The sequence below is a fragment of the Ahaetulla prasina genome, chromosome 2, assembly GCF_028640845.1.
Source record: "Ahaetulla prasina isolate Xishuangbanna chromosome 2, ASM2864084v1, whole genome shotgun sequence".
Classification (NCBI taxonomy): domain Eukaryota; kingdom Metazoa; phylum Chordata; class Lepidosauria; order Squamata; family Colubridae; genus Ahaetulla; species Ahaetulla prasina.
The window spans coordinates 30,591,003-30,600,044 of NC_080540.1; the positions used below are offsets into that span (position 1 = coordinate 30,591,003).

General features: G+C 39.9%; 1 pseudogene; it reads left to right on the top strand.

Annotated features, from left to right (window-relative positions):
- Window positions 1-209: 209 nt before the first annotated feature.
- LOC131190471 (vomeronasal type-2 receptor 116-like) lies at window positions 210-8,837 on the top strand (annotated as a pseudogene).
- Window positions 8,838-9,042: the final 205 nt, after the last annotated feature.

Below are 9,042 nucleotides of genomic sequence, written 5' to 3' on the forward strand. Positions count from 1 at the left end.
CCTTAATGAAATGGTAATGGATTGCTGTTATTTGCCTCTGGATTTGGAGATGTATTGGCTTAAGACACAGAAGGCTTGTGAAGATGAAGAAGATTTAATCTGAAAAAGTATTTTGTTGTTGCCGTTAATTATAATGATAATAACTTGAACATTTTTTTTCCATTAGTTTACCTTTTGATAAGTTTAGAATACTACGCTACATTTTTAATATGCAAGTGATCAACAAGACTCCCAGGGTTCTGCGAAATCTCACTCTTGGCTACAACATCCATGACAACTATTTGAACACACTAGTGACTTCAGATGCCTTGCTAGACATGCTCTCTACTGGAGAAGCCAATGTTCCCAACTACAGCTGTGGAAGGAAGGACAATATTTTGGCTCTTGTTGATGCAGCTACCAAAGACATCTCCTTCCAGATGTCAACATTAGGAGGCACCTACAAAGTCCCTCAGGTGTGTATGTGTATTTTTCTATAGGTAAATTGAGTGAGGTGGTTTATTGGTATGTGATGGATCCAACTATCTCTTTACTTTGGAACCGAAGAAATGCTTTTCACCATGTCCATTGTAAGTGTCATGATTCTGTATCTTGATATGGGTTAATGACTAATCAACAATAAACTGTTTGAATATGTTTATTACAACTAAACTGGATGTCTTTGAAGCTAATATTTTGGAATTGAATTGACCCCAAATATAATATAGGGTTCTTCATTGCTTTTTCAGATTAGTTTTGAATTATTTTCAGAGTCGCTCCACGATAAAAGTCAATTGCCCTTTTATCACTGGCTTTTCCCCAAAAGAGGGATCTTCTACCCAGGGATTGTCCAAGTGCTCCTCCATTTCAGATGGACCTTGATTGGTGTTTTTGCTACAGACACAGAAAATGGAGAGAATTTCATGAGGATTTTTATTCCTTTGCTTGTCAAGAATGGAATTTGTGTGGCTATATCACAACGATTCTCAACAACTGGACGTACAACACCCCTCATTGATGCCCTTTCTAAGTGGAGACAAGTCAATGTCTTTCTTCACTACGTAGAATATGGTGCCATTTTGGACAGGATTATTCCTTTTCATTTAACACTTACGCATTTGCCAGGACCCATTGAAGGGAAAGTCTGGATCACAACACTCACTGGACTATATCCACTGGAATACAATAGACATCTCAAATATGTGAATAGCATCTGGACCATTGCTTTAGAGGAAAAAAGATGGCCAATAAAGGAAGGCTTTGAACCCAATATCTTTGTGGAGCCTCCCTTTGGAGATCAGTCATTTCTCTGTTCTTTTTCAAAGCACGTCTTTTCCATCAAAGGACGGAAGAGATGCACTCAAAAAGAGCCACTGGAGACCCAAATGAAAAAGAACATGACCCAGATCTCTAATTTCCACCATTTTTATAGTGTTATTAAGACTCTGGCCCATGCCTTGAACGTCGCATATTCCTCTGTATTCAGGAGAAGGACGGGAAGGGAAGAGAGATTGGGGACCCTAAGGATGCAGCCATGGGAGGTATGTATTTTTACTAGGCATCCATCAAATTTAGTTTTTTTTTTTTGAGGAAAAGCTCCAAAGAAGAGGGAGGGGAACTACATAAACATCCTTGCGCTATGGGACACCAACAATTTTAGCCACTCTAATCACTCAGGCCATTATGTTCACAAGAGTAGGAACTATGACAGATATAGTTTGATATTGTTGTTATTCTTGAAGCTGTGTTCAACCCATTGCAAACACATGGACGATGTTCCTCGAGGCCTTCCTGTCCTCTACCTTCCTCTGGAGTCCATTTAAGCACACACCTACTCTTTCAGTGACTCCATCCAGCCACCTCATTCTCTGTCGTCCCCTTTTTCTTTTGCCCTCAATCTTTCCCAGCATTAGGCTCTTCTCCAGTGAGTCCTTCCTTCTCATTAAGTGGCCAAAGTATCTGAGTTTCAGCTTCAGGAACTGGACTTCTAAAGAACAGTCAGGATTGATCTCCTCTAGGACTGACTTGTTTATATTAAAGTTTGATATTAAACACTGCAAATTTTTAAAAGATGTATGCAGTTTAAAACAAATTCCTGTGTATAGGGGTTTATGATTAGCATCATCTGCTTCTCTGGCGCAGCAGAGAACTCTTTCAGAATGGTTTTTCCCTCACTCTCTCATTCAATCAGAATATTCTCTACTGTAAGTGAATTAACTTTTCCATGCCCTACCATCTGGAATAACAGATTTACAATCTCCAGCTTCTGTGTAACATCTTTCAGTTATTGGATGGTTGCTGTATCCTCCCTTTTCCAGTTAACATAAAATAAGAGCTGGAAGGGTCCTGGGATGTCTTCTAGTCAAATCCAGAGGTGGCATTCAGCAGGTTCTGACCAGTTCTGGAGAACTGGTAGCGGAAATTTTGATTAGTTTGGAGAACCGGTAAATACCACCTCTGACCATGGGTTTGCGATGGGTTGAACACAGCTTCAAGAATAACAACAATATCTTTCTTGTGTACTTTTCTTGTGTACAGAAGAAAATATATTTTGGAATGGAGAAAGTGGATTGATTATATTCAAAATATGTATCAGATTAAAAAATATCAATTAGTTTTTGAGTGAAGTTAGGAATTGACATGTATTAGAGTTTAAGAAAGAAGGGAATTGATAGTGTGATGGTGTAATGGTGTGAAATGGAATATGTTTTATGTTATATTTTAGATTATGTTTGTTAGTTACAATACCCTGTATTCTGTTCTGGGAAGTCTTGGGGGGGGGAATGGGGGGGAGGGGAAGATTATAAATTGAGTGATTGCCATTGTACAGAAATAATGGTAGAATTAAACAAGTTGGAATGGTGTAAAGTCGGGGCTGCTAAGTAACCACTCCCGAAGGGAAAGGGTAAGGAAAGAGGAGTAAAGAAGGAAGAAAGTAGGTAGGTAGGTAGGTAGGAAAGAAGGGAGGGAGAAGAAAGGATAGGAGGAGAAGAAGGAGGAGAAGATAGAGGGTTAGAAAGGATGGTAGTGAGAAATGGGAAAGAGGAAGGGAAGTAGGAAAGCGAGGAGAAGGATGGTGGAGAAAGTCGAAGAAGGATGAGAAGGGTAGAAAGGATTAAGGGAGGGAGTGGCGGTCGAGCAGCCCGGATTGAGCATAATTTGAGTATAGGATCGATTGTTGTTTAAGTGATTGTATTGTACACTGGTCAAATTGTGGGAATTATTATGAAAAATAAAAAATTTTGCCCTATAAAAAAAAAAAGAATAACAACAATATCAAACTATATCTGTCATAGTTCCTGCTCCTGCTCTCTATCTATTCTCTGCCTCCCGAGTCCCAGCCTATCAGGAGAAAATGGGGATTTTGCAGTATTCTTCCCCTGGAGTGGGGAGAGAATGGGGATTTTATAGTATCCTTCCCCTGCCATGTCCACCAAGCCATGCCCACAGAACAAGTAGTAAAAAATTTTTGAATCCCACCATTGGTCCAACCCTCTGCTCAAGCAGGAGACCCTATATGATTTCAGACAAGTGGCTGTCCAATGTCTTCTTAAAACCCTCCAGTAATAGGACAACTACAGCTTCTGAAGGCAAGCCTTTCTATTGGTTAATTGTTGTCATTGTTAGGAATGATTTTTTCCTCTCAATTCTAGGTTGTTTCTCTCTTTGATCAGTTTTCCTCCATTATTTCTTGTCTTGCCTTTTAGTGCTTTGGAAGATAGGTTAACCCCACTCTTCCTTGTGGCAGCCCCTCAAATATTGGAAGACTAGATATACCCAATTCCTGCAACCATTCTTCATAAGACTCCTGCCCCCTAATCTCTTGTTGCTCTTTAAGTTTACAAAATTTAAGTTTGTATCTATTGTGTGCTCGTGTTTTGTTGTGGTTGAAGCTGAAGTAGTCATTGACAGGTAGGACATTGTAGCAGATGATTTATGCTTAGGTCATACCGAAGGCGGCGGAGTTCTAAATTTTCTAAACCCAGAATTTCAAGTCTGGTGGCATAAGGTATTTTGTTGCAAGCAGAGGAGTGGAGGACTCTTCTTGTGAAATATTTCTGGATATAACACTTGTCTGTTTGACAGGAATGCAGTTATCCAACTATGGACGGGTCCGGAGATGCCATAGGATTTAAGTTTTTGAAGTAGTTTGTCGTGTACCACTGAAGCAAAGGCTTTACAGAAGTCTATGCAAATTGCATCTATTGCTTTGCCCTGATCAAGATTTGTAGTCCATATGTTTTTGCAGTGTAGAAGTTGTAGATTACAGAATAATTTTTTTCTGAAACCAAATTGTTTATTAGAGATTTTGAGTATGTAAATTCTTTAGATTCTTTTCCTTTACATTTCTGGGTGCAGAATGTTGAGTATTAAGTTTTTTATACTTAAATCCTTTGGGATTTCTTTTGTCAGTCTGTCTCTCATTTGAATGAATTGCCTCTAGCATTGCTGGTGGTTAGTCTGGTCTAGTTTTTGCAACATTGCTTCCTTGGACAGGTCAGGTTTTATTGATTAAGGAGGCTTTTTTATGGGTTGATGTACAAAAGCCATATAAAACTAAAAACAATTATCTGATAGTTCCCTTACAATAAAGAAGAATTAGCTCATCTGGATGTATTCCCAATCTGAGAAGATGAACCTGGCAACTTTCTTCTTGACAAATCCATGATTTTTGGCTGTTTTCAAGGGGTTTATGAAAATTATCTTTATGCAATTTATTCATGACCTGCTCTAGAATGTTTCCTGTAATTGACAAATTTCATAAATTATATCTTTTAAATACATCTATTTTCAATATACAGTACGATTGACAAATTTTGGGGAACCTTTCTTTTTCATGTTTGAAGATAGCGGTAAAACCTGTTCTCCCAAATAAGAATATTTACAAGTTAGATCACTGTAGAAGAAACATTCAAGTGAGAACAGATAAAAAGGGTTAAGTTACCGGGTTTACTGCTTTTAAAATTCTGAATGTTCCCATTCTAGTTCCATCCCTTTCTGGAGAAGAATGAGTTTCTCAACCTTTCTACCTACAAACTGTACTTGGACCAAAAAGGAAATTTAGCAGCTGATTTGAAGATCATGAGCTGGGTGTTTTTCTCCAAGAAGGATCTCATCAAAGAGAAACTCGCAAGTTTTGAAAGACAGAAACTTATTATCAACCCAAATCATCTATTATTACTAAAATTGCTCAAGAGGGTGGGAGAAATATTGATGTCTTTTCTCTATTTCCTAAAAGGTTCTGACCCATTTCATTGGGTTACGCTTATGCACCCTTGCTTAATGCTGAAATGGAGAAGCTGCATAAACGAGACTGCCTTCTGTCACCAATAGCCTCCCAACGACCTATGCGCTCCCACAGAGTGGGCCTCCTCAGGGTGCCGTCGACCAAACAATGTTGGTTTGGTCAGCCCCCAGGGGGAGGGCCTTCTCTGTGGCAGCACCGGCCCTATGGAACGAGCTGCCTCCAGGGTTACGCCAACTCCCCGACCTCCGGGCCTTCAAACGTGAACTGAAGACTCTACTATTTCATCGTGCGGGACTAGCCTAAGAAATATTTTATTGTAATTTTTAACCGGTTTTAAATCGGTCTTTGACCGTTTTAGTTGATTTGGCCATTAAATATTTGGTTTTAACTTGTTTTTAAATATTGCTATTTATATTTGTATTTTAATATGGCTGTAAACGGCCCTGAGTCCTTCAGGAGAAGGACGGTATAGAAATTAAATTATAAATAAAATAAAATAAAATAAAAAAATGCTAAAGAGGCTCTCACAGGCTCTCATGGGACTGTAGTACTCATAGCTTCAGGTTGACCAAATGGAAGTGTATTTGGGTCCAGTGGAAATTAAGCTTCTGAATTAGGTGTCAATGGAGAGTCTCAGTCATCTGGGTCATGGCTGTCCCAAAGCTGCTTCTTTTTTCAAGAGGCAACTGGACTTTCTTGTTTTTTCTTAGAAGACAATTTTGCTTCTCAACCAAGAAACTTCTTCAGCTCTGACTGGATGATGGGAATGAAAGAATTTATCTTCCTTGCAGGCAGCTGGTCATTTGCATTCTTTTAGAGAGTCATTGTGGCCACTTGGAGGTTTGTCTATTTCCTCAGAGTCACCTGAGTAGTGCAAATGGTGATCCTGAGGACACAGACAAACCTCCAAGTGGCCTCAGTGACTCTCTAAAAGGATGCAAATGATCAGCAGCCTGCAAGGAATATGAATCTCTCCATTTCCCGCCATCCAGTCAGAGCTGAAGAAGCTTCTTGGATGAGAAGCGAAACGTCTTCTAAGAAAAACAAGAAAGTCCAGTTGCCTCTTGAAAAAGCATCTTTGTTTAATTTAGTTTATTGTCATTGCACCTCATACAATGAAATTAAATGCCCTCTTCAGGGCATTAATATAACTATAAAAATAAAACACAAACACACATCCTTCACATTCTGTACAATTGAATTGAAAACCCCTGATACTGCATTAATATTGCACTAGTCAGTAGAATCCAATCTAGTTACCGGTCTGGGATAGAAGCTGTTTATTCAGCCTATTTGTCCTTGTTTTTATTATCCTGTACCATCTGCCAGATGGTAATAGTTCAAAAAAAGAGTGTCTAGGATGAGATGGATCTCTAAGAATATTTTGACCTTTCTTAAGGCAAGGGAAGCTATAAAGCTCTTCCAAAGAGGGCAGAGGGCAACCAATGATCCTCTGGGCAATGACGTTGACCCTCTGGAGCACCCTCCTATCTGCCATGGTGCAATTGGCAGACCGTAAGAATTGGGATTACCTTGTCCTGGTGGGACTAGTGTCCCATGAAAGAGCAGGAGAAGCTGTTGCTAAGCAACACAGACCTAGCCAGAGTTATCCACACCTCAAAATCACCCCACTCGGATAGGGAAATAGGCCTTCTGCTCCTATGAGGGATTTCCAAGGCTTTCTGTTCACAAGGAATCACAATTCCATGTGAACTTTCTTTCATAAATAATTATTTTCCTTCTTTCACTACTTTCTTTTGAGAGCAGGCAACAGAATTTCATTTTTAACGTGGGCCAGTGTACTCACAGTAAAGCAATGACAATAAAGTTTAACTTATCTTATTATCCTATCTTATATTATCATTTTCCACGGATGCTTAGTCCTGAAGACATTTTCTTTGGCAATCCTGCTTTTTCTTCTTAGCCTTTGCCTCAGTCCAAATGTGTGGAAAAATGTCATCCTGGATTTGTCAAGCGGGCTCGGGAAGGAGAGCCAGTTTGTTGCTATGACTGTGTTCCTTGTCCGGAGGGGACCATCTCCACTCAGGAAGGTGGGTCACACTGAAGAAATGTTTAAGTGAAGCCTTGTGTAAGTGGATCCATTCAGAACATTTTGATGAAATTTCATGTTGAAAGCCATATTGAACCTTAACCTTAACCTTAACCATATTGGGCCTCTGGTGGCTCAGCAGACTAAGTCTGTCTGTTATTAACACAGCTGCTTGCAATTACTGCAAGTTCAAGTCCCACCAGGCCCAAGGTTGACTCAGCCTTCCATCCTTTATAAGGTAGGTAAAATGAGGACCCAGATTGTTGGGGGCAATAAAAGTTGACTTTGTATGTAATATACAAATGGATGAAGACTATTGCTTTACACAATGTAAGCCGCCCTGAGTCTTCGGAGAAGGGCGGGATATAAATTCAAATAATAATCATAATCATAATCATAATCATAATTGTAATCATAATCATAATAATAACTGTTTTCCATTTTCCAAATGCACATAAAGGGAAGAATAGCCCCCCCCCCCAAAAAAAACACCTTAAAGGAGAGGCTGATAAGAGAGAAGAAATTGTGGTGGATTGGGCAAACTTTTTTGGGGGGGGGAAATCACTCTTCTGCTTTATAGTTTGAATCTGTTCTTCCATGTTTATTTTTCTAGGAACGTCTGAATTCTTTGAAAGTTAATAAATTGTCTTAGGTCCATTTCCTAAAATGATTGTTGCAATGAAATCTATATAGCCTCCCATCATATCTCCCTTCTCTGGAGATATGAAATGCGTCTTGGAAAATACTGTAATATCAGTTGTTGTCCCAAGAAGGCATATAAAATACAGAGTACTAAAGAAAAAATGCTTTGGGGTTTTTTCAGATACAGAAAAATGCACCAAGTGTCCGGATGATGAATATTCAAATGAGGATAGACTCCGATGTATTCGCAAACTTATTTCCTTCCTTTCTTATGAAGATCATCTGGTTATCATTCTGATCTCTTTTTCCCTTTTCTTGTTCCTAACCACTGGAGTTGTTTTAATCATATTCCTTCAGTACCAAAAAACTCCCATTGTCAAAGCCAACAACCGGGACCTCTCCTACATCCTCCTGGCCTCCCTCCTGCTTTGCTTCTTGTCTCCTTTTCTCTTCATTGGTCAACCAAGGAAAGCCACCTGCCTTCTACGACAAACAGTGTTTAGCATTGTCTTCTCAGTCGCTGTGTCTTCTGTGTTGGCCAAAACGATTGTGGTGGTGCTAGCTTTCTTGGCCACAAAACCAGGAAACCATGTGAAGAGATGGTTGGGGAAGAGCTTGGCCAACTCCATCATCCTTTCTTGTTCTGCTGTCCAAATTATCATCTGCTCCATCTGGCTTGGAGTTTCTCCCCCATTCCCTGAATCTGAGCTCCACTCCCAACCTGGAGAGATCGTCCTTCAATGCAATGAAGGCTCTGTTGTCATGTTCTATATCACCCTCAGCTACATGGGCTTCCTAGCTGCCATCTGCCTTACAGTAGCTTTACTAGCCAGGAATCTGCCTGGGGCCTTCAACGAAGCCAAACTGATCACCTTCAGCATGCTGGTTTTCTGCAGTGTCTGGGTGACTTTTGTACCCACCTACCTGAGCACCAAAGGGAAATATATGGTGGCTGTGCAGGTCTTCTCCATCCTGTCTTCTACCGCTGGTCTATTGGGTTGCATCTTCATTCCTAAGTGCTACATTATTGTTATCAGACCAGAACTGAATACAAAGGAGAATCTTACAGCCAGAAGAAATACAGAAATATGAGAGAGGAATTTTAACTCTCAACATCCGCTGA